Source organism: Rhinolophus ferrumequinum, chromosome X (genome assembly GCF_004115265.2).
Source record: "Rhinolophus ferrumequinum isolate MPI-CBG mRhiFer1 chromosome X, mRhiFer1_v1.p, whole genome shotgun sequence".
In the NCBI taxonomy this organism is placed as follows: Eukaryota; Metazoa; Chordata; class Mammalia; order Chiroptera; family Rhinolophidae; genus Rhinolophus; species Rhinolophus ferrumequinum.
Genome location: NC_046284.1, coordinates 100,477,788 through 100,504,664, shown reverse-complemented (window position 1 = coordinate 100,504,664; position 26,877 = coordinate 100,477,788). Strand labels below are relative to the sequence as shown.

Below are 26,877 nucleotides of genomic sequence, written 5' to 3'. Positions count from 1 at the left end.
GAATACCCTCACATGTGAATCTTGATTTAAACGTATAAAAGGATTATACTGATATAAAGCAAGAATTGCTGTATGGCTTTTAGTTTTGTTGTCAATCGCCTTTTAGACTCCAGATACTGTGTTTCCCTGAAAAATAAGACCTACCCCGAAAATAAGTCCCAGTTAAGATCGTCAGCCAGAAGGAAATATTTAGTACGTTATGACGATGTTCCAGAAGAAGATGACATGACTGTATTTGAATAAATGTAGATTGTTGTACATGACAAAATAAGACATCCCCTGAACATACGCCCTAATGCGTCTTTTGGAGCAAAAATTAATATAAGACCTGGTCTTATTTTCAGGAAACACGGTAGTACATGTGGACCATAATGACTTTAATGATTAAGGATAATTTTGTTCCCATTTCTGTTAACCACCTATCTTTCAAGATGCATACACCAGGCTTTGCTGAGGATAGAGCTATATTAAAGCCATTAGTACAAGTCCACAAAGTAAAAACACTGCCACTGTAAATTTTTAGGGACTTTTCCCCCCTGATTAAACACCCACATCCCCAAATATACATCCAAACAGTAAGCACCTAATACACCCAATTAAAATACTATTTTCGAACATTCCAAAAACCTGCCAACATAAGTTTATGAATGTCTTTGTATATCCTTTGATAGACTCAAGTTTTTTTCTAACACATCCCTTATAGTTTATGCGTTAATTTAAAAATTAACGCTTCATGGCTTGACCTCTGGATGTGTACTGATGATGCTCTTAGTGGTTCACCTTTGCTGTCCTTCTCCTAACACGGCTTCAAAAAAATCAATCCCCACTGCCAGAAAGCAAATAACCATTTCACTTTTTTTTCTTTCTCAAACACAGAATGCTTCATAAAGAGAAAAATGTATAAAGTAGTTCTAAAAAGTGCCTACTGTGTGATGGTCAACCACAGCCGGCCTTTTTACAACTCCGCTTTCATTCTGACATCTCAACATATTTCTAGGCCACGATAAGGGTATATGTGGCATATGTGGGTGAGATTAGGGAGGCCCCCAGATATCAGGAATGATCATTTTTAATTTAAGAATCTTTGCTTTGTAAGCCAGGCTTTATTCACACTTTAGAGTTGAAGCTATTCAGATCTAGCAACGTACCCATGTCATAGACAATGTGTAGACATGAGACTTTATTCCAGTCTATCTTACTCTAAAACATTCTTGCTCCACGACGACATACTTCCTGCTCCGAAAGCTATTAGAAGTTGAAATCTCAAAAGCTATTGAAGAAAAATGGAGATAAATTTTACACTATGCAACCATTATGGGTAACTAAATTTTTGTTGTGAGTATGACTTTCAATGATCTAAAATGTACTCAGCAACATGCAAAATTATCATTCTTTGATGATGGCTATAGAATTAACCTCACTTGAATCAAATCTTTAAAGCACTTCGACTACTTACATAACTTCGGGAATAAAAAGATTGCTATTTTTTCCAATTGAGGCATAATTTACATAAAGTAAAATGCACAAATCTAAGTGTTCAGATTGGTGACTTTTGACAATTGAATACATCCAGGGAACTGCCACGCAATATAGAACATCTATAATATAAAACATTTTAACATCCCAGAAGTTTCTTATGCTTCTATCCAGTCAATTCCAACTCTCTCCTAGAGGCAACCACTTTCTTTTTTACTTCTATCACCACAGAGTAATTTTGCCGTTCTTTAACTCCACGTAAATGATTATATTTGTGTCTGTGCCCTTTTGCTCAGCATAACGCTTTTGAGATTTATCAGACTTTTGCTTCCATCGACAGCTTGTTCCTTTTTTTCAATTGCTGAGTAGAACTCTACTAATGGTTTAACATGAGCATAAACATTTGGTGAGGTAATGAGTGTAGGAGCAGAAGGTGGTGGAATTTCCTATGATACCAAAATAGAAGGGAGCACCTGGCAACATAAAGAAAAAGGGAAGAGCATTCTACAAAGAAGGAAAAAAAGCATGTGCAAAGGCTCTGAGGTGCTCCCAAAAGTTAAGAAACACTGGTATGACTATAGTATATGAAAGGGGAAAAGTTACTGGAGAAGCTCATGAAAAATACAGGAATTTAGTATATCCAGTACATTCAGTATAGGCTAAGCCATAATAAGGAGTTTGGGGTTTATTCTAATTGCAAGAAAAGCTCATGAAGGGACTGAAGCATGGAAATGAACTTAGCTATCTGCCCTTTTGAAAAGATCGGTTTTGCTGCTGTGTAGGATTGGACAGAAAGAGAACCAATAGCAGAAAGAGTAAGAGGCTGAGGCCTCATCTGGCAAGAGGGGAGAGGTGACCTGGCCTAAGGTGATGGTAAAGCAGAGAGAGAGAAGGCAAATTCAAGATACATTTTGAAGATGGAAGCTGCAGAGCTTTACATGCCTATGGATTAGATACAGAAAGGATGGGAAAGTAAGGAATCGTTTTGACCCTGATGCTTTACTAACCTAGTAGACGATGATAAGATGTTGATTCAGGGTAGATTGGGGCTGGGGCAGAGGAGAAATGTTAAGGGAAATGTCAAAGATGCATGTCTGGAGGCCAAGCAATGGTACCCAACAGTCAGATGGATATGCAGCTCGGGAGTTTACAGAAATCCAAACTGGGGAGAGAAATTAAGGAGTTATCAAAGTAAAGATGGTATTGAAGTCCATATAGACTGATGCTGTCACCCAGGAGAGAGCACAGCCCTGGGAACCAAAGGATTATGATATGGTTGCAAACTGTGTTGTGCACACCCCAGAGACATTCCGCACATTTCGCGGGGGTGCAAAAGGGACATGTTAACATTCCTAGATTTATTTGTCTTGATATGTATTGGTTTATAGCCCTGCACATTTTAGATACTTATTTAAACATATTCATATAAAATGTACCAATAAATGTTCATTGATGAGAAGAAATGTGCTTAAATTTTGGTTCTGATAGGAAAGCATGATCAAAACGTGAAATGCCTTCAAGTTCAAGGGGAAGGGAGGCGGTAGAAGAAGAAACTGAGAAGGAGCAGCCGATGAGTTAGAGCAAAAGCTAGGAGAGTGATATCATTGAAGCCAGGGGACAGTATTGTTTTAAGGAGAAAGAAGGTGGTCCATTGTCCCCTCTCCCTAACTGTGTAGTTGTGGGAAACGTAACCCCATATGGTCTTCTGCAGGCCCTGTTTCAAATGCCAGATTTGCTAGAAATAGGTTGTGGGGCATCAAAAAGACTGCCTGTAATGCCAAAACATCAGCAAGGTCACCAAAGGAGTCAGTCGTTTTTCATTTTCTGTCATCCCTTTGATCCACTCAAGGCTAATTCCTCTGCTGGTTTATGGCTAAAGTGTTTATTCGGAATATTTGCCTGTGCCTTTAACAACTTCACATTTGCATTTGAAAGCATGCCCTGAAATCATTAGGTTATTTGTCAGATTTCAAATATTACAGAAGCTATTTTGAGGGGAAAAAAATATACATTACAGGCACATTTCCAGTCCTAAACAATAAAGAGTATTGCTAAGTATGGCATTTAGCCATCAATGCTGCCTTTGAGTTCTATAAAGTAAAGAAATAATAGGATTATGACATATTAGTAATACTTTTAAGCTTCTACATTATTGTTCCAGATATCAAAGAAATTTCACTCCACAGTGGTTCTCCGTTTTTGGTGAGCTGTGTGAAAACACACTTGGCCTTGCAGAAAGAACACCTGGGTCCACGTGTCAGCCCTAAAACTTTCTCAGTTTTTTACTTTTGCATGCCATTTAACCACAGTAAATTAAAAACTGTAAAGATGCATACAAATGCAAGGCATTAGTATGATATATTAAAATGGCTATAATATGAACGAGTACCTATTCCTCAATATTTAGTTCATATCAGGTTTCACAATAATTATGGATTCTACACGTAATGTGCATACGCTGATTAAGTTGTCTTCATTATTTCTTACACAATATATCCACTGCTCAATCTACTGATTACATGGAAAGGAGGAGAGTTTAGATAAGCCGTGCACATATTTGTGTACTCTTAGGATCATGGAATAGAAGAAAACAATAAGACAGAGGACTTTGAATCTTAATGAACAAGTTGCAGCCCTCCCTTTCTCACTTAATCACTTTGTCATTGTCTCTCCCATGTGGGTTGAAATATTATCACTTTCAGTTGACACACATAGTGTTAGCTTATATTGGGTGGGTGGTGTCTCTCTCTCTCCCTCTTTCTCTCTCTCTCTGTCTTTCTCATAAAAGAAACATTTTCCCTATAGATCTACTTGGGAATTTTCTGTTTATGCTTTTGTGAGTTTTGGGGTTTGTGGGTGATTTGGGTTATTTTTGACTTAAGACATAGTTGTTTCTCTTAGATTAGCAGTGAACTGCAGGGGGTCAATAGTTTGCAAATTTGTATTTAAGTATAAAAATTTTATTTCTTTCCATAACATGAATAATTCATTTGTTGCTGAATCCTTAAAAAGAGAACACCTCATGGTTTCCCATAAAAAGTGGCTAGTCTTTCTATGAATACTATTGAATGTCCTTGACTTCTTTTTGTAGTGGCAAGTGAGAGAAGATGCAGCATGTAAGTTACAAAGAAATGCTTTTTAAATGATGTTTATAAAATACTTGCCATTTCGATTTAGTGGAAAAAATGGATTGAACGGCTGATAGAGTAAAACAATGGGAGGAGGAGGAGCGTGGCTTTGAAAATATAAAAACCACCTTATTTTATAGGAATTTTAATCCATACATAAGTGCATACTGTGTTTCCCCGAAAATAAGACCTAGCTGGACCATCAGTTCTAATGCGTCTTTAGGAGCAAAAATTAATATAAGACCCGGTATTATATTATATTATATTATACCTGGTCTTATTTTACTATAAGAAATATTATATTATATTACATTATATTATATTATATTATATTAATTATATAAGACCCGGCCTTATATTATAGTAAAGTAAGACTGGGTCTTATATTAATTTTTGCTCCAAAAGATGCATTAGAACTGATGGCCCGGATAGGTCTTATTTTTGGGGAAACACGGTATTAGTTTTGTGTCTTTGCTCAGATATTCTCATACTTGATAGGCCAGTTTAAAAAGTTTCCAACAGAAGAATGGGAGAATCTGCAATCACTGAGGAGAGTCGCTATTAAAGAAGAAACCCAGCCTACTGAAGACCTATTTTGCTCTAATCAGAGTGACCTTGGGCTGACATCCAGAAGGAATGACAGCAGTCTCTCTCAAATAGAAGAAAACACTAACCTGTTTGATGGGAACCCACACAGATCATGCATGTTAACAGAAAGAACCTAGCATGGTCCAGAAGAAAGGGAGCCTGAGAATACCTACTGCAATTACCCAACTTGTTTTATTGTGAACTGGGGTACACTGGGTTTCACAGTGTCCCCCACTCCAAATTCATGTTTGCCTAGAACCTCAGAATATAATCTTATTCGAAAATAAGGTCTTGAAGGTATAATTAGTTAAGATGGGGTCATAATGGATTAGGGTGGGCCTTAATATGATGTCCTTAAAAGAAGAAAAATTTGAGACACAGGGATACAGAGAGAGAGCGAGAGAGAGAGAGAAAGAGAGAGAGAGAGAAAAGGCCATGTGAAGACGGAGGTAGAGATCGAAGTGATACATCTATAAGCCAAAAAACTCCAAGGATCGCTGACAACCACCAGGAGCTAGGAAGAGACAAGAAAGCATTCACCCCTAGAGCCTTCAGAAAGAGCATGGATCTGCTGATACCTTGATTTCAGAATTTTTCCAGCCAGAATTGTGACACAATACATTTCTGTTCTCTTAAGCCATCTAGTTTGTGATACTTTGTTATAGCAGTCTTAGAAAAATAACATAATGGTGTTCTTCACCTGGGTTTCAGGGACTTTCACTGGAGAGTATACATAGATGGGGAAAATATTACATCTTTATTTTCACCAAACTTTAACTGAAAATAAGCATTTCCTTTGTTTTTAAATGTTCAAAAAAAACCCACGGTAGCACTGACTATAGCTGTGACTTTTACTAATAGAAACATGTTATCTCATGGGATGCAGCATGTTTTATCTCATGTTATAGTTATTGTAGATTTCTTGAAACATTGTTTATTTTCAACATACACAAAAACAAATACAAAATGGATTACAGATTTAAATGTAAGGTCTTAAACTGTATAACTCTTACACAAAAACATAGCGGAATTCTTTATGACACTGGTCTTGGCAATGATTTCTTGGATATGACGCCAGAAGCATAGAAACATGTCCCCAATGAAAGAACAGAACAAAACTCCAGAAAAAGAACTAAACAAAATGGAGACAAGCAATCTACCAGATGCAGAGTTCCAAACACTGGTTATAAGGATGCTCAATGATCTCAGGGAGAACTTCAACAATGAAAAGATATAGGGTGGCTGAATAGATAAGAAAACAAGACCCTTTATATGCTGCCTGCAAGAGACTCACTTCAGATCGAAACAGACAAACAGACTGAAAGTAAAGGGATGGAAAAAGTACTTTCATGAATGGAAACAAACAAACAAAAGCTGAGATAGCAATACTTATACCAGACAAAAAAGACTTTAAGACAAAGCCTATAACAAGAAACAAAGAAGGACCCAGAAATCACACTTTAGGATATTTATTCAAAGAAACCCAAACACTGACTAGAAAAAACATGTACATCCCTACATTCATTGCAGCATTACTTACAATAGCTAAGATATGGAGGCAACCTGGGTATCCATTAGTGGTTTAACGGATAAAGAAGAAGTGGTACATATATACAATTGAACATTATTCAGCCATAAAAAAGAATGAAATCTTGCCATCTGCAACAACATGGATGGAATTAGAGGGCACTGTGCTGAGTGGAGTAAGTCAGAGAGAAAAAGACAAATGCCATATGATTTCACTTATACGTGGAATGTAAAAAAAAAAAAAATGAACAAACTAACAGAAACAAACTCACAGACACAGAGAACACTTTGACAGTTGCCAGATGGGAGGGGGGTTTGGGGGACAGGACGTGAAATGGGATTAGGAAGCACAAATTGGTAGTTACAAAACAGTCATGGACCTGTAAAGTACAGCATAAGGAATATAGTCAATAATATTGTGAGAACTACGTATGGTGTCACATGAGTATTAGATTTATTGGGTGATCACTTCGTAAGTTATATAAATATCTAATCTCTATGTTGGACTCCTGAAACTAATATAATATTGTACCTCAACTGTAATTGAAAAAAATACATAAATTAAAAGTTTTTAAAGAGGGTAGATCTCATGTTACACGTTGTTACCACAAAAAAGGAAACTGTTGTACTTATTAAACCTGTTTCTAGATCTTATTGTTTAATGTATTAATAAAGAAGCACACATAGTACCATATCATAACAGTGAAACCTATTTTTGCAATGATATTCAATTAGTGTCCTTTTTATTCTATGTATTTATATCTCTGTTTAAAATCATTATTCTAAGAAGTTCATAGGTTTCACTACACTGCAGAAGGGGGACATAACGTACATAGTTTAGAAGCCCTGAACTTGTCCCTATCTTTTGTTGATTCGCTGACACCGACCTGCCACATAGTAGCGACTCTGAAAATTTTTGATGAACTAAATTGATAGAGGTGATTCTGGTTCCTTGCAGCTCTAAAACACCACAAATCAGGGGTGGCCAGTTAGCTCAGTTGGTTAGAGCATGGTGCGGGTAGCACCAAAGTTGCTGGTTTGATCCCTGCATGGGCCACTGTGAGCTATGGCCTCCTTAAAATAATAAAAATAAAACACTACAAATCTACAGATATTTGTCCTATGTAAAAATTCAATTTTAAACTATGTACTGCTGAAAAAAACTTACTGGCATTTGTCAACCATGAAACGACCGTGTTTCCCCGAAAATAAGACCTAGCCGGACTATCAGCTCTAATGAGACTTTTGGAGCAAAAAGTGTTATAAGACCCTGTATTATATAATATTACACTACATTATATTATATTAATTATATTATATTATGTATTATTATTATGTTATGTAAGACCCGGTTTTATATTATATTAAAATAGACTGGGTCTCATGTTAATTTTTGCTGCAAAAGACGCATTAGAGCTGATGGTCCAGCTAGGTCTTATTTTCGGGTAAACACGGTATATTTTACACAAACAGATCTATGAGCCCTGACTTTTGGATCTGAACCTACGGAACGCGTGAACATGTTTCTAACTCTCAATATTCTTCTTGACCTACCCCTAAAATCCTATTTGCTTGCAGAAGTTTGCTATATAATTTTTCTTGTGGATTATAATAAGGCAGTAGGCTGTTTTAGAAAAAGAAGTATTACTGTTAAATACATGCTTTCATATAGCTTCCTGGATGGGACTCCCATGTAATTTGTATGTTAAAATCCTAAGCCCCATTCCTGCAATTCATTTAGCTAAACCATGTAATAGTTTCTTATATCACAAGGTAGCTTTCCCAAAGGGTTTTGTAATGACATGTAGCAAAACTTATAGAGAGAGTAATTTCAGAGACGCCAAATCAACTGCTTTCCATTTATCATCATGGTGGTTAAAAAAAGGTGAGTGAAGCAACTTGATTTACTGTTTAGAGAGGTATTATAGCTATATTTGTTCCTATTGACACACGTGGCTTTTTTTGTGACTGGAATCACAAGTCTTTTTGTGTGGTTATAGGAAGCACCTAATTGTCACACTTTTTATACAAGAAGAGGTGCTATTTAATTTTAAGTATCAAGACTTTTAGAAACACCGTGTCCTGAAAGTGTGAGACTGTGTTGTTCATATATTTTCTTTAACACTTAAGGAGTAGTGAACATGTGAGTTATAGTGATTGATGAACATCTTTACATTTTTCCAGTAGAATTGAAAATTGATGATAAACATACAGCACATTTCAACTATATTCCAAAAATCCATCGGAAAAAGAATAGGAGGAACATTTTAAAAGTTGACGGTAGTTATTTTTAGTTTAAGGAAAAAGATATCCAAAACTTGAAGGTCAGGCCAAAGGATGATTGTATATGTTTTAAAATAACAGTGGGGTGTTATGTAATATGCCCCCCCACCCTCCAAAAGGCTTCTACACTTCCAGAAAAACACAAATATATTTGACTTACTATTCACTATTACTTTGGGTCCAGACACTTTACAACCTCTATAAAGTTAAATGCTAATTTGTAGAAAATGGAAATGATGCAAATGACTTTTTATCACTGGAGAATATAACCCCAAAGGCTGTAGGATATTAACCCGTTTTGAATCTAATTTACCAATATTTTTCCAGAATTCTTTTTCTTTAAATTCATTGATTATAGTAGCATTTGTTTCTTGTATCCTCTTTTGAACCTGTTTTGTCTTACTCCTGGTGGCCTCAATGCATTAAATAAAATCCAACATGCATTCACCATGATTTACAAGAAAATTGTTTCTTAAAAACAATTCCCTTTGATACGAGGTGGTGGAATTATGAATTTCCTCTATATTTTTCCCTATTACCCAAAATGTCCCCAATTGGCCTGTAATAATACATTTATAATCTGAAAACATAAACATTTGTTTGGGGAAAAAAATACCGTATATAAAATTCTAACTTCATGCATGCAAAATCATGAATACCATACAAAGGAATCTAAGTGACTAAAGATGAAACAGTTTTGCAATCAATAGAGTGTTTTCTTTTCGATCAGTAGCAAAGTGATGTACACTAAACTTTAGAAACATGAAACATATATGCGTATTGGCATTTGCTTTTTGTGAATGTGATGAGTAAAGCAAGTCAGGGCAGTGAGAGGCAAGTTCATTACACTGCTTTCTCATAATATAAATGAAAGAATAGCAAATATTGACTACCAATCAATAATTTCCATGACCACGATTCATGCTATAATTTGAACATCAATTCCCTTTGACAACCTTTCTCCTCAGGCACCATCAAGACAGGTATCAATAATTAGTAGTTCAACTAGGAGTTGGACCGCTAATTTCAACTTGGGTAAACTACAGGAGACCCTCCACAGTCACTTAAGCTTTGATAGTTGCAAACACTCCCTCTGGCCAACTCCACTTGTTTTTCCCTTTGGAATGAGTGCGTTTTCACTGAGTCCTGTGGGGTGCTGTGAGCCGCTAGAGGAAGTGAGGATGTGCAAGCAGAGAACTACGAAATAATGCTGATTCCACATATTTCAGTCTTGTGTGAACTTTTGGAACATTTAGAGCTGCATATCAGAAGCATCTGTAGCTCCTACCTCAAAAACATACCCCCCGTACAACTATTCCACAGATTATACAGGTACCCCAATCTTCAGCTGCTTTCTTAAATGGAAAAACCTGGAGGAGAGCTAAGGCTGCTGTTGACACTTCAGAGTCGTTTCCTAAGTCAAAACAACATCTGTGAATGGTGCAATTTTGCCTTGGGATGAAAGAAGGGAAATAAAAAAAAAAAAAAAAAAAAAAAAAAAACTAACTGAGAATGGGGTGATGTTGGGAAAAAGGGACATTCCCTAATCCTTTCTCCTCCAATCAGCTTTTCCTATCATTGATCACAATAAGCATCACTTATTTATTCCCCTACACTGTGTCCCATAGTTTTCTGATTAAAAAAAAAATCACTTGGGGCCTTAATAAATAGGACTTCATTCAAACTGAGCAAACCAGACTCTCCAGAGCAGCGCTGACTAATGGAATGCAAACCACACAAGTAATTTTAAATTTTCAAATGGCCACATTCAAAAAGGAAAATGAAACAGGTCAATTGACTTTTAATAATATATTTTATTGAATCCAATATGACAAATTATTATCATTTTAACATGTAATGAGATAGTGTACTTCCTTTTATGTCCTTACTCATTCTTCAAAACCCACTGTGCATTTTAGACTCACAGTCAATCTTATATTTGGACGAGCCACATTTCAAGAGCTTAGTATCTATGCCATGTGGCAAGTGGCCAATGAAATGGACACTGCAGCTCTAGTGAGAGACCCGTATCATGACTCTTATGATCAGGACATTCTGAAAAACACTTCTCTGCTTGGAGGAGACCCCAGAAGCCAGACCATGAATATATCTCTCCCACTAAGAAAGCTTGGCTTAATTCAGTGTTGATCTAATGCTGTTAGAACTTACAAGACACACGAGAACTTTAGAATTTACATATATGGACACTTCAAAGTGAGGCAGATCACAGGCATTTTAAGAATATTGCTCACGGTAAAATACCTTTGTTCCATTATTGGACAGGTCCACCATTAGTGATTACATCGCTGCCTCAGTCTGGGGTTTCCTCTGAAGGATAGAACAATGTCTTTGCAAATTCTAAGACCTCCTAACAAGAAGGTGATAGATTGCCTCCTGGAAAGTTCCTTAACTCTCCAGAATTTGGATTTAAGTAATAATTCTTATTTCATTGCGTTATTTGAAAAATAAATGAGAGAATGAGTGAGATGTTGACCATGCAAAAAAAGCCAGATTGTCTAGGGAAGACGCTGAAGATAACTTTTTCACTCCCATTATAGTTCTAATTTCCCACTGCAGGGGATGACCCTTCATCTCCCACATCCTTTATTCTTCCCTCCTCTCTTCCCATCCTCTGGATGGGCTGCCCTGCCTCCTAGCCCCTTGTTTGTGGCCCTTTCTTATTGTGAGCTTTCAGCAGTGACAGAGGGTAATCAGTCACTTCCCTATTTCATTAACAGTTCTGTGCAGTGAGAGGGTTGGACTTCCAAGTTATCATCAGCCAAAAGAGAGAGATCCCGATAGATGATTGGATAAAGAAGACGTGGTAAATATACACAATGGAATACTTACTCAACCTAAGAAAAGATGAAATACTGACATGTGCGACAACATGGATGGATCTTGAGATTATCATGCTAAGCAAAATATGTCAGACAGAAAAAGTCGAGAACCATAAGATCCCCCTGATATGTGAGATATAAAACTGAAAACAACAAAGGAACAATACCAACAAATGAGAAACAAAAACTCATAGGCAGACAATAGTTTAGTGGTTACTAGAGGGTAAGGGAGGAGGGAGGCGGTAGATGAGGGTAAAGGGGATCAAATATATGGTGATGGAAGGAGAACTGACTCTGCGTGGTGAATACACAATGTGGTATATAGATGATGTATTAGAGAACTGTACACCTGAAACCTATGTAAGTTCACTAACCATTGTCACCCCAATAAACTTTAATAATAAAAAAGATAGAGATCCCCAATAACTGATAAATGATTATGGAAGTGTTGGCAGTTATAGCTTATGAGGGACCATATTTCTCAAAGAGGAATATTTATTTCAAAAGAAGAAATTAAAGACAGGAATATCACTATACAGAGCTTCCTTTACTTCTGTTTTGAGAATGCACACTTCTCTTCGTTCACTGCTGGATCCTTATTTCCTGGAATGGTATATAGCACACAGTAAGTCCTCTATAAACACTTATTTAATTTTTATATGGAGAGACGTGAAAAAGTCAGAGAGACAGCAAAAGTCAACCAGCTAAAAGCCCATGCTGGTGGTAAGCACTCAGCAGCATGACCTCCTGTGGCAGCAAGAGCTTCCCATCTGATTTGGGCAAAGCTGAGAACGATACGCCAAATAACATTAGTGCCCTCCCTATATATTGTTTTTGTAGACGTATGCTTAATTTTTTTAATAGTTTCAGGTGTACAAAACAACACAGTGATGACCCCAATAAGTCTGTTACCCATCTGACACTGTACAAGATTATTACAGTACTATTGACCCTGTTCCCCATGTTGTCCTTTATATCCCCGTGACTATTTTTTTTAATTACAGTTGACATTCAATATTATTTTATATTAGTTTCAGGTGTACAGCACTGTGGTTAGACAGCCATATGATTTATAAAGTGATCCCCCCCCAGAAGTCTAGTACCCACCTGGCACTATACATAGTTACAATATCATTGACTGTATTCCTTATGCTGTGCCCTACATCCCCATGACAATTTTGTAACTACCAGTTTGTACTTCTTCATCTCTTCCCCTTTTCCATCCGGTCCCCCAAGCCTCCTCCCACCTAGTAACCATCAGTTTGTTCTCTGTATCTATGAGTCTGTTTCTGTTTCATTTGTTCATTTATTTTGTTCTTTAGATAAAAAAAAAAATAGAACGTCCAATCTATATTTTTAGAGAAATGGTCTCTTTCAAAGTAAGACTCCTGAGGTATTTTATGACCACATTAAGTCCATCTGAATCACATTTGCTGCTTTATTTTTAAACAGACCACAAAAGCACGCACACACATGCGCACAGACACACACACACACACACACACACACACAACACCTTTGGATTCATACTGAAGTAGAAATAAACCATTTAAAATCCGTTTACATTTGGAATGTCTGGAAAGAAAATAAGCATAACAGCATCACAAAATCTGTCAACTACATTCCTCTAATAATGAACAGAAGCCACACTTTTTCATGTATGCTGAGCTGCAGTTTTCCTTGAAAATTTCTCATGAAAATTATAACGTAAAAACCTAGGAGGTATACAAGAAACCGTAAGTATCCTAAAGAAGCTTATCTTCAAAATCACAAGTCTTGTCCACACATTCCTCTGTTTAAATATATTCTGTAGTGGTTATTTCCAGGCTACAGCACAGGCTGCTGTGTGTATCATATTTGTCCTTCACGAAGCATCCCAAACCTGCCCACCCAGCCTGTGTTACCACCCTCCACCGGGGACCCTGAGCTCCCTAAGGTATTACCACTTAAAGGCATTTCCATTCTCCTAAAACCCTCCATTCCATGAGGCTCTCTGGCCTTTGAACATGTGTTCTCATGGTCAAGGGCACTCTTTCTTTCCTCTCTCTCCCTGATAAAGCTGCCTGCTCATGGTGAGGAATTCCTCGGCCTTCCCAGACAAAGCTCATCATCCCTTCCTTTCTGTTCCCACAGGACTATGTAAATACCGTGAACACAGAATTGGAAAAGAATTGTGTTAACACCAACTTTGAGGTTTATTCATCTCTCTCTCTCTCTCTCTCTCTCTCTCTCTCTCTCTCTCTCTCTGTCTCTCTCTCTCTCTCGCTCTCTCTCTCTCTCTCTCTCTCTCTGCCTCTGTCTCTCTCTCTCTCTGTCTCTCTGTCTCTCTCTCTCTCTCTCTCTCTCTCTCTCTCTCTCTCTCTCTCTCTCTCTCTCTGAACGAGACCAACTTCCTTGAGTGCTGGAGCTGCCATGGACTCCTCACCACCTCATCTGCCTCCCAACCAGCTCTCAGACCACTGTGCAAAGAAAGCATTGTTGGCTCCACATCGGAACTCTGGTATGCAGCACCGTCCTGACAATCCACACAATAGGGTGACTGAGCAAAAGGATGCTGAACCCACAGCTATCTAACGTTAAGGGGAAACAATTCTGCCCTGAAGGGACTATATGTGTCATGGTGGCTTTTCTTCTAAGGGTGTTCTGAAAGGGAGGCAATGACAAAATCCTAGGGCATTCGCTGTCAAGGTTTTCTTAGAGAATATCAGCCCTTGCTACACACAACACAAAGCCCATGTCTTCCACATATGACAGGAGCTAACCCAATTCTGCTCTCCTGACAAAACCTGACTTTTGTTCCAAATCAGGGAGAGATAAATGATTAGCCATACATCTTCTGTTCCCTCTGGCACCTGTATCTTATAGCAATAAAGGACACCCCCCCTAAACCTATATCTCAACAAGAGATGAATATGAGAATGATAATGTAATTCAATGCGCTTTATAAATTATCAAGTGCCTTGTTAGGTCGTGATTAATGTTATTGTCATCATTAACAACACTAAGACTATCTTTCATAAAAAAAAATAACCCCTTTTAATACTCTGAATGTGATATACTGCGACTCAAATAAAGATGCTATATCTCATCCTTACTGATAATAACACGATAAGATGGGTTTAATTAGGATTATACTCATCACTAAATAGCATTTGTTTGGATAAAAGAAGTTTCATCTTTATCACGTAACATTCTTAAGGCCTCTTAGGAGGGCCTTGTCCTATAGAGAGCGGTATTATTCTCTTTATTCATTTCCTCAATAGTGATTAGACAGAGCTATTATTTACTTACGTACGCACGTACATATGTACGTACGTACAGAACATTAACTTCTAGCTGATGATCAGTAAACCGTCAGATCCCAAGGCCTTCATTTATTAGCCTTGCAATTTGGGATAAAATATTTAACCTTTCTGAGTCTTTATAAAGAGTTATAAAAATACCTTTTCTGCTTATCTTGCTGGGATTCTTTTTCTTTTGACAGTCACATCAAGTAATATGCCTTAAAATAGCGAAACATTAAAATCAACTTTATAAGCTACTACAATTAAATAAATCTTCAATGACATTTTTCTGGGCATGTTTTTGCAAAATTGATTTCATATCATCTTCCCAAATTATCCATTTCCTAAACTAGCTTCTTAATTATTTTAAACTAAATTCTTCCCTTACATTCAGCATAGTACTACCTTGTGATACTCAGTCAGAAATAACCCAACACACACACACACACACACACACACACACACACACACACACACACACACAAATTAAAACAAAAAAAAACCCCATGATACAATACTTTAGTATGTGCGATGGATCCTGATATTTTCTGTTTTGTTCCACCCAGAATAAATGCTGGTGGTGATGCACAAATTGATTTCACGATGCACAGTTTGGAAAATACTAGCCCGCTAGGTTGAAAAACCAAACCAAACCAAGCCCAAATATAACTAACAAGAAAAGGAAATTATGTCCTCAACATCATTTCTTACAATTTCCTTCCATGCATCCATAATCTGACCAAGAGCATCACTTATCGTGTCCTAATTGTATCACAATTTTCCACAATACCATTACTTTTCAAATGTTTTCCCCCCCTTTTTCTGGATGTAGCGTGTCTCACTTATTTCCCTTATCACCTCCTCTGTGAAACTCTTCCAAACCTTCTGGCCAGTAGTGACTGCTTTTGTCATCCCTTCCCCGACTTCCATGATGTTGTACCTATCTCTGTGATGCCTCTTAGATGTTATTTTCATTGCTTAAATAGCCATCTACTGAATAGGCCATTCATGTTTCAATTGTTTAAATGTCCATCGATGTCAGTAAACCTTGGATTCTCTGTGAGTAGATTGGGACTGTGTCAATTTCAACATCCTGAGCACCTAGCACAGAGTCTGACACAAGAGTAGCTCCAAAGTAAAGGTTTGCTGAATAAATGTATTGATTTTAAAGGTTAATTGAAATAAAAGGAATTGTCTGGACTAAATAACAAACTAGAACTTAGTGGTGGTACACCAGTTCACTAAAAGACAAGTAAGCTTATGGGCAGATACTTCCCTTGGGTGGGACAACTAATTGGTGGCCTCCTAAGCACCATGCATTGTGCAGTGGTTGGTGTCATATACTCGTCTTATCCGGACATCTTAAAATTCGATTTTGAAATTTCTGTTCTTGATAGTATCTCAGGGATAGCCCTGGTTAAGAAAGTAAATTTGCAAATTCTTATGAACTACAGATTGGTAGAGTTTGCTCATTATATCATACATCTTAAACAAATGTTCATAATCCTCCATTAAAACTATGCCATACATTTTTTTAAACAATTATGTGGTTTTAAAGTTAAGGTTGTTTCAGCAATCCATTATTAATATTTAAAAATACATACCTTGTCCTTTTGTAAACACATACAAAAGCCATATATTATTTAAAACAAATAGAAATTTAAGGATAAAAAGGTTTGGAAAATGTGTTATCTAAAAATAGCAGCAAAATGGGATTTTCAAAAGAAGTCCATGTTAATTAACTAGGATTTATAATACAATATAAGCCTGTACTATTAGTTGTAATGCCAGGATTTGGAGAACTATGCTAGCACATTAAATTTATTCATTTTCACAGCCTGCAGACATTTTAATGTCTGAGTAGCAATAAGAACAAATTACCTAAAAACTTTTAATAGGGTATAATAAATTACAACTGAATGGGAATGCAAAAGTGGGTACAACAGGACAAAATTATGAATCTCATATAATGATCCAACAACACTTAAAGTGTGGAAACAACATTGGTATTCTGGAATATACGACCACACTTGATCCTAATTGTTTCTCTCTTGTCAAACAGAAATTGCACATCAATCTCCAAGTATTGCAAACTGTTCATTACATGCAAATGGTTGTGTTTTGCAGGCTCTTCAAGGGGACTCAAACTTCTTTCTAAAAGGGGCCCAGCTAGAAGTATTTCTCCGATGACACTAGCTTTTCATTAGAGTTCTTCCTTTAGAAGCAACAGAAACTGTCTCTGCCAATAAGGCGAATCAAGGTTAGGAAATGGAGGGGTTCACAGGATTGGAGGTAAAAATCAAAGAATCAGGCCTGGAACAGGTGGGACTCTAGAGGGTCCCCACAGCAGGAGCAGCTTGTGGGTCATGACCAGACATTCTCATTAGAATGGATGAACTTCAGCCTTATCACTTACCACAAGATTAAAAGTCTCCAGAAAAAATATGATTGGCCAAACTTAGGATATGCCTAATTAGGACCACTGAGATGGTGAGAGAAAGGTTCTGGCAGAATGACATCTAGAACTCTCTTTGACAGAATACAGTGGTACCTTGGTTTTCGAACGTCTCTGTTGATGAACATTTCAGTTTACAAATGCTGTAAATTTTATGGATCTATGGTATCATTAGATAGTAAAATTCATGCTAAATTTGCAGTTTTAGGGGTTGATTTTAAAGGTCTGGAAACAGATTAATCCATTTTGCATTACTTTCTATGGGGAAACCGTGCCTTGGCTTTCAAAAGTTTGAGAACTCGAACGGTCTTCCAGAACAGATTACGTTCGAAAACCGAGGTACCACTGTACTTGATTTATTGTCCCACTAAGATTGTTCAGGTACTCCAGAAGAAACGGTGGTACTGTCGGTAAGGAGAACAGTTGCTATATACTCTTCAAAATGACTAAATCCAGCCTACACTCTTTAACTTCTTTTAAAACCTCTTTTTATTTTAACTAACCCCCTTCTCTTAATACATGGAGTTGAAAGTTGCCTTACATAACAAGTTTATTTTGATTTCCTTTTTTTGTTACCATAACTTTCAATTTGTTTTATGTGCATGGCCCCAGTCCATCGCTGTTGTACCAAGCAACAAAGAATGTTTAAAGAGAGGGTAAAAAGGGTACTTGTGCTTTTACCTTAACTTTCTTATTATTCTAGCTTCTTAAGCAAGAGTTAGCAAACTTTGTTCCTCTTAAGAGCTACATAGTTAATATTTTGGCCTTTACAGGCCATGCACTCTTTGTGGTAACTACTTAACTCTGCCTTTGTGGGAAGAGTGCAGCCATAGATGATTTGTAAATAAGGGTGGTAGAGTTCCCATACAATTTATACACAAAAACAGGCGGCTGGCAGGATTTGGCCCCATAAGATTGCTCTTCTAAAGAATTTAATTTTCATCGGATCAATATGTGTAATATGTATCGTATTAAACTTCATTTCATTTCCTTGCCTCTGAGAGATGTCATAAGTGAGATATTTACTCCTAATAATAACCAGCTCAATGTGCCACAAGAAGTCCTAGGTTCAATGGTAGCACATTCATTTTTCTGAAATATTCCTCAAATGAATGGCTGAATCTAGGACAAGGAAGGAACTGACACTGGAAGGACTATAAAGTTATACTAAAATTATCTATTGACAAATAAAAAGTAATAGTGAATCAATAAAGCCTCAAGAGGAAACATGCCACCATACAGATATGCATTCACATCAGATAGAGCTACTATTTTTTTAGTAACAATGTCCCTAAATCTTTCTTCCTTATTAGTTTTGATTGGAATGCCTTAACACAGACTCATTGCCAGTAAACTTCTGTCAATTACAGCCTCACAAAAGAGCAAGGATTTTAAAATTCCTTAATGATGATGTCTGCAAACAATCCCAGTCTCTGGTTTCTACCAGTAATTCGGTTATATCGTAGGATGATTTACCATTCTTATAACTAGATACTTTTTATCCAGCTTGATGAATAGTACATCCTGAACCAGCTCATCTGTAAACACGCCTCTTGTACTATAATTTGTCAGTTTTACCATTGTTCAAAATGTACAACTTATGTCAGAACATTTTCTCACTCTCTTTGTATGACTTGGTCAGAGCTAGCTCGTTCCTAATGCTGCCTTTCACAATATTGTTCTTTCCTAGTTCCCAAAGTCATCTTTTCCCAATTGAGTTTGGGAATCCCATGGGTGCAATGGGGGAGTGTCAAGGACTAGGGGACACAAAGAACAGCTGTAGAAAAAAATACTCCCCCCAGAGTCAGTTCTCCTTCCATCACCATATATTTGATCCCACAACTGACTCTGGGGTGGTGAACACACAATGTAAGATATAGATGATGTATTACAGAATTGTACACCTGAAACCTATGTAACTTTACGAACCATTGTCACCCCAATAAATTTTAATTTAAAGAAAAGAAAAGAAAAAGAAAAAAATACCTCCATTTCCCTAAGCCGGCTCCAGGACTTTTCTGGAGTGTTTATATATGGTCATGTGTTTCTTGGCTTTAATATGCTGAACTCACGAGCCTGTGCATTTATTAAGAGCAAGGGAGCTTTCTGCCAACTCTGTATCTCTAGTAGCAAGCGAAGTGTCTACCTTGCACACAGTAGGCTCCCACTAAATGTTTATTGAATGGATTCTTGTATTTATGATACACCGAAAGGGTAGAGAATGAAGCCAGCAAACAGTAGAATTTCAAATATTCTGTACAAATAAAGGGAAAGTGCAGCCCAATGTAAAGGAGGCTTTCCTGGATAGAGGATGGGGTAAAAATGGAAGAAATGACAAGTCGGGGATAGTCTGCCTAGGTGACTAATACAGTGAAAATATAATTCTTTCATTTATGCAATCATTCCTTACAAAGAGTGTTCCATGTTTTCTACGTGAAAAGATTGTTCTAAGTATTGAGGACACATTGGTGACCAAGAAGATAAGGTCCCTACAAGGTTGACATTCTAGTGGGAAAGACAGATAATACACATGCAAACACATATTACAATTTCAGCAATTGACCGTGTTAGGAAGAAAGTTAGGCAGGACAATTTGGAGAGAAAAATTAAGACTCTGTGTGTGTGTGTGTGGGGGGGGTATATGTGTGTGTGTGTGATGTGACAGCTCTTTAAGATAGGAGGGATTATGAAAGGCACGTCTAAGAAGGTAACATTAGAGGATGGACATATATAAATAAAGAGAAGTATCCAAAAATCCTGAGAGGGAGGGGATTGAGACATAGGGGTTAAGGACTGGGGGACAGGGTAGAACCCCAGGTAAAAATAAAAAGGTTAATGGTAGGAACGAGTATTGGAAGAAATAGTAAAATGTATGCAAGAAGAAACAAGAAGATCAGTGCAGCCGAAACATCTTCTTCGCAAAATACTGTACTTCATGAAAATTACCTATATTAACTTTAATCTGATGTTTCATTAAGTAATAATTTCTGCTTCACATTGCCTCTATGTTGATGTGACTTTGTTTTTTTCCAATTTGGTATTTGCAGTTAGCATGCTTCACTTTTTTTGGGTAGAGTCTTACTCTCTTTATAATCTCTTACTCTAAGAATGGGGATCCCTTAAGGATGACATGTTTTTCATGCATTTTAAGCAGTTCTTTATTACTGGGGTTATTACAGTAAGTTATCGTTTTGGTTCTTGCTTCTTTTCAGTAATGGATGGCAATCTGTCATCTTCCTAAATTGCCACACTGGACAACAGAACTTTAAGAACAGGCCATTGGAATTATCCAATTATTTTAATATACTTATTTTATGAAAGACACATTTGATGGGCAACAATTTAGAGCCCCTCTCTGAAGGTCTGCACTGTGCCAAACTCCCAATAAATCTGTTATTTACTACTTCTGAAAAGATGCATGGGAGCCAAGAAGTTGTAGAGCAGTTTCTAGGCGGCAATAAAAGACTAACAATATTTACGAAAGAATGAAGTGCCCAACTGTTTAACTGTATTAAGAGACTGAATTCTCATGCCACCGCCCGCTAAAAACATTGAAAAGCTCACCCTAAGATGTAGTTCCATATTTATACATCGCTGTAACCCTAAAGCAAGTGACTAGAGACAAATTCTCTTAGCAGTAAATTTTCATGCTGATTCCCTTATGTGAGTAAACGTCCTCTAGTTACAAAATCCAGGATAGCTCTGTGACCACCAAATGAAATCTTATGAAACTTTATTACTGCTGGGGAAATATAAAGAGCCAGCAATAGTACAAATTATTCTTAACACTGGGGTCCCAACGAAGGGCAACAGATGGCAGACATTTTTACTGCAGTGATTTTTCCATAAAAGTTTCTATCAGCATTTGAGTACCAGCAGTGTGGCTGTTAAGAAGCCGTCAAACTCACCAGCCAGCTGCTGACATCAGCACTGTAAAAACTGACTATATAGAAAACATATTTGTGTTTAATTTGGTCTTTTACACCATATGCCTTTTTCTAGATAGCCTTAGATTTCATCCATATTAATTCAAACTCTGTTACTTCCTATACAGTCCTTTGAAGGAGTAGAGTACCAAAGAGGTATTAAAGCACAGCGAAATCAAAATACAAAAACTCACTCTGTAGCACATAGTATCAGGGACCTATGCACATCCATTTAGCACCTCTCATTTCTGGGCAAGCCAGTGGTTTTTCAATGAGGGCACCTGCTACTTGAGGGCTTTCTGGGTTGCAAGCTCAGAAAGCAGGATGAGAAGATTTAGAAACCCTGAGTATTTCCATTAAGAGGAGAAGAGCCTTTCCATGGACTCGCTTGTCTCAAACTTTTGGGCAGGAGTTACCCAACTCCAATATGCTCTGTGAATACTAAACTTGTAAGAATTGGGTCCTCTTTTACAAAGTTCTTTAGAGTTTTCTTCCATCACAAATAGCCAAGGTAAGGCAGAACTGAAGAGTAGCTGAAATTGTCTTTGACACCCTTAGACTCTAATTTTTTCGTCTTCTCCCCAATTCCAAGATACTCCTGCCCCTTTTTTTCCCATTTGTTTCCTCATCTGAGCGATCACGGTAATGTTCTCATGCTATAACTACACAGTTTATATGTAATTTTCCATTCTCCATGCAAGTTTCCGTTTGGGAAAAGGAAAAGTGTATCTTGCTTAATTAGAACATGAATCTAAACTAAAAGTTTTTTCCAGATTTGATGGTGAACATGAACATTACAATATTACATATTTAATTTAGGTTGACTTACGTATCCTTAATCATAATGAATTGAAATGTATCATTATGTTACAAAGTAATCAATTTTAATTAAATTTATTTACAGTAATATATAAAAATATAATGCAGATCCACCATATTACATATATTATGGAAAAGTAAAACACAGTAATATAGAAAGATAAAGCAAAAAACTGATTAATATTAAGAAGGCATTTTACCTAAAAACAGCAGTTAACTTTTGCCAAGATACACACTGTTGTTTCACTCCCTATGCTTGCTTAACATTTGTTGATTTAAAGCCTAAAAAGTTTTATCTAACCAACTCCACTTTGTTGACATTTTTAGGTTGATTTCAAATGGAATTTCTTAGATTGCAAGGTCTCAAGCTCATGTGAACATTCTTTAGAAAAGTGCTGATAATTTGTAATACGGTTCACAAAATTGCATTATCCTATAATATAAACAGGCTCCATTTCTACTAATAGCAAGAATATTCCACTCTTAAATACTCAAACTCATGGTGATTTTTATCATTTCTACTGTCAACTTCAAGAATTTTGAACCCCATTAAATAACAGCTCATGTTCTAAAACGTATTTCTTTCTATACTTGAACATGTATAGCTAAATATTAGGGCATGCTATGATTTCCACTTTTCTGTTTTCTCTCAAGGTACTTGTTGGCACACCGATGAGTTAAGATTATTTTCATAACTTTCCTTCATGGTGTTCAGCTTTCTCTTTGAAAACTCCCATTAATATTTCTTTTTGTTAGTTGTGAAAAGAGTAGGCAGAAGTGTCAGCTATCTGAGGAGGATGTGTTTGCCTGAACTGGAATTTTCTTCAATTCCTAAGCCAAGAGCTACACTTTGATAAAATATTATAATTCATAAAAATAAGGTTTAAAGACCTAGCCGGACAATCAGCTCTATTGGGTCTTTTGGAGCAAAAATTAATGTAAGATCCGGTCTTATTTTACTATAATATGATATGATATGATATGATATAATATATAATATAATATTATAATACAATTTACTATGATATGATATGATATGATAATGATATATGATATGATATGATATGATATGATATACTATACTACTGTGTCTTATTAATTTTTGTTCCAAAAGATGCATTAGAGCTGATTGTCTGGGTAGGTTTTATTTTGGGTGAAACATGGTATCGTTGGTTTGTTGTTTGTTTTTATAGGTATAGGTTAATCACTTATGAAGCATGATTAATTATAATATCTTACATTTAATGAGTAATTATTTTGTGGAAAATGCAGTTCTAAGTGCTTTATGTATGTCTCATTTTTATTCCTATTTAAGGAAAGAGAAGCAGAGACATGGAGAGACTTAAGACACTTTCCCAAGATCCTGTAGCTATTACGCCAAAGGAGCTGGGATTTGAACCCACACTTCCTGAATGTGGCTTCTAACCACTTAGCCAATCTTCTAAACTTCTATTAGAGCCTAATATGGCATGTCAATATTTTTGTGAGTGATAAAACTTTGCAAATGCATTCAATGACTGGTAGTTGAATGACTACATAAAGAGTTGCATACATAATTGAATGAATTTATTAACGAATCAAATCTTATAGCACATAATTGATATTTTCTCATGTAAAAATGTGATATTTTAAAAAAGGTTCACTCTGGTGGCATGACATTTTTGGAATATCTTGAAAAATACGATGTATATGTTTAATTTTATCATGCACTTGTGACAGAGAAAGAAAATAATTGAGTTGCATGGAACCAGATCATCTTTCTGGTATCGGTAGTCACTTTATTTTGAATGGTGACATGAAGTATAAGTAGGATACTGATTAGTTCTTTTGAAAGTTAAAAAGATAAAATGTAGTTTGATACAAATATATATAGGCAAGCTGACAACATGTACATTTTTAAAATTCTATTTCATATCTAGATCCTTTGCTGATAGTTATACATAGAAGGCTTTAAACTCCAGTGCACTCCTGTACGTATTTGTTTAGTATGTGGGCTGCTTGGTTGATTTTCCTCAAAGTATCCGTATTACTGGTTCATGCCAACAAATATGTCTGCTGCTAGAAGGCACCATCCTCATTCTGTTTCCTAAAATAGTTTTCTAGCAAAAATTTAAAATCTCATTTATTGTTAATTAATCAACAATGATGATGGCTAACACAGTTGAAATTACCAAAGATCCCATGTGTCTTATCAGCGATATTGACTTACAGTATCTTTCTGGACTCTTTTTCTGAGATGGACCCAAATGAAAGGGTAACCTCAGGCATCTATGTGCACGTGTGTGCACACATATATGAGCATGTGCACGCTTTTTGACATTCCTAATCACGAGGGAAAAACACCTTCACTCTTTAGTGAATTTGTGATATTATTCACACTTTCTTAGCTAGAAAAACTTTTCCCTGGCATCCATAATCCCTTTCTTATTCCATGGATAAATTGAGTAAAAAAAAAAAAAAAAATGAACTAAGTAAGAGAGTCTTGAAAAAAAATTCTCCAATTACAGGAAAACGTTTTAATGCAATGTTCATCAATTTCAACTAAACCATGTTGTCAAGAAGCAGGGACCTTTAGACATTCTCGAAGCATTTAAAATTGTTATATAGTTGCAAGATTGCATAAAAGTAAATGTACCAAAAGATCAAATGACATGAAAATCATTTGTTTTGGACTTCTGCTTCTGGCCAAGTTGGAGTAACAGAGAACAGATCTAACCTCTTGGCTAAAAAAGCTTTTAACAATGGACAAAAATATATAAAAGAATGGTTTTGAAGACATTAGACATCAGACAATGGAAGACAGTGATCTCTGAGGAATTAGAAACAAATAAGGTGAGCGCTACAGCTGCCCCCAGCTTACTGTGTGGAGAGAGTTCCAGGCCAAGACAAAGGATGAAGGAACTCTCACAAAGCCAGGGGGTCTCCTTGATTTGAGAGGATAGAGCTAGGACTTCAAGGAAGCCATGGTTGCTAGAGTTCACAGAGAAGAGTAGCAGAGAGGATACACAGAGAGGGAACGCTGGAGACCTGCAGCGAGCTCCCTTTCAGGTTTCAGGCTTCATCTGAGTCCTGATCAGCTCATATACGTAAGGAAACTACACATGATTAGGGGAAGAACTATACAAAAGGATTAATGGGACCAATCACCAGAGCTCAGATATGGCTGGGAATAGTGTCTGTTTCTGCCAGCCACGGTGGCAAAACATCATCATTAACAGGGTGTCAGAGAAAACACCCAGAAGGGTTTTGCCTCAGTAATAAGGCAAAATTAGCCCTAGACTTAGACTGTTCTGAGCAAAACTCACAAAGTATAAAAAGGAAGACACTCAAAATATCAGATTGTTTTCAAGTAGATTAACTCTGTCCCAGAACAAAGGTCAAGAATATTTATCTGCACAAAAAATCAATACTCAACAAGTTGTATGTCACAATGTCTGACACCCAATCAAGAATTACCAGTCATCCAAAGAAGCTGGAAAATAACACGCATAATAAAGAGGAAAATTAATTGAAAAGGACCCAAAACAGACACAGATGTTAAAAGTAATAGACAAGAACATTATAACAGTTATTATAACTGTATCCCACATTTCCAGAAGGTAAAGATTGACACATTGCATAGAGCCATGAAAGGTGTAAAAAGACCGAAATCACTCTCCAACTATGTGTTGAATCACACAAAACAATGTCTGAGGTTAAAAATATACACTCGAAGTGATTAACTAAAAATTAGATATTGCAAAAAAGTTAAATCAGTCAATTTTACAATAGAAATTATATGAAATGAATTACAGAGACTAAAGATTGAAAATAAAAAGAACAGAACATCAGTGAGTGGGACAGCTTTAAACATCCTAATATATGTGTAATCAGAGTCCCAGAAAAGGGGACAGAAAAATATTTTTTTTAAATAATGCCTTAAAATTTCTAAATTAGGTGAAAATTATAAACCCACAGTCCAAGAAGCTTAACAGACCTCAAGAACAAGAAACATGCAGAAAACTATACCAAGGCACATCATAAACCAGTTGCTCGATTCCCAAAAGCACTTCCTAGGAAACATTATGTATGTTAATCTCCGTCTCAGAGTGGGCTTCCTAAGGACGCCAACCTGTAATATGTACCAAAATCCATACGAAAACAACTACCCTCTGTGGAGTAGAACGGAGGTATATATACACTTCTACATTGCTCTACTTTTCATAACGAGTAGATATTATTTGCATAGTAAAACATTAAAATATTTAAAATATTTAACTACCTTGTGTCCGTTATTTTCGGTAATGGCAAAAGATTTATACATCTCCCCAAGAAAAACTTATATGACACATATTTCTGCCTTTAAGTCAGAGACCTAGTGATGTGGCATTAGCTCAAAATGTACTGTCGTGCTATTACAAAATGTATTTTCTGTATGATGGCAGATTGGAAATCCATGCATTTCCTCTGTCTCCAGTGTTAACGCTGATGTGCATACAAGTTTGACTGACATACACATAATTACACAACATTTTTAAATTATTCATTTTCTACATTTATATAGCTTACACA

At 36.5% G+C, this 26,877-nt stretch overlaps 1 protein-coding gene across 6 annotated transcripts in view; it reads right to left on the bottom strand.

The window, feature by feature from the left end:
- Positions 1–26,877, bottom strand: part of DMD (dystrophin) — a 2,143,628-nt gene that overhangs the window by 1,080,480 nt on the left and 1,036,271 nt on the right. The gene's annotated exons all lie outside the window — the stretch shown is intronic.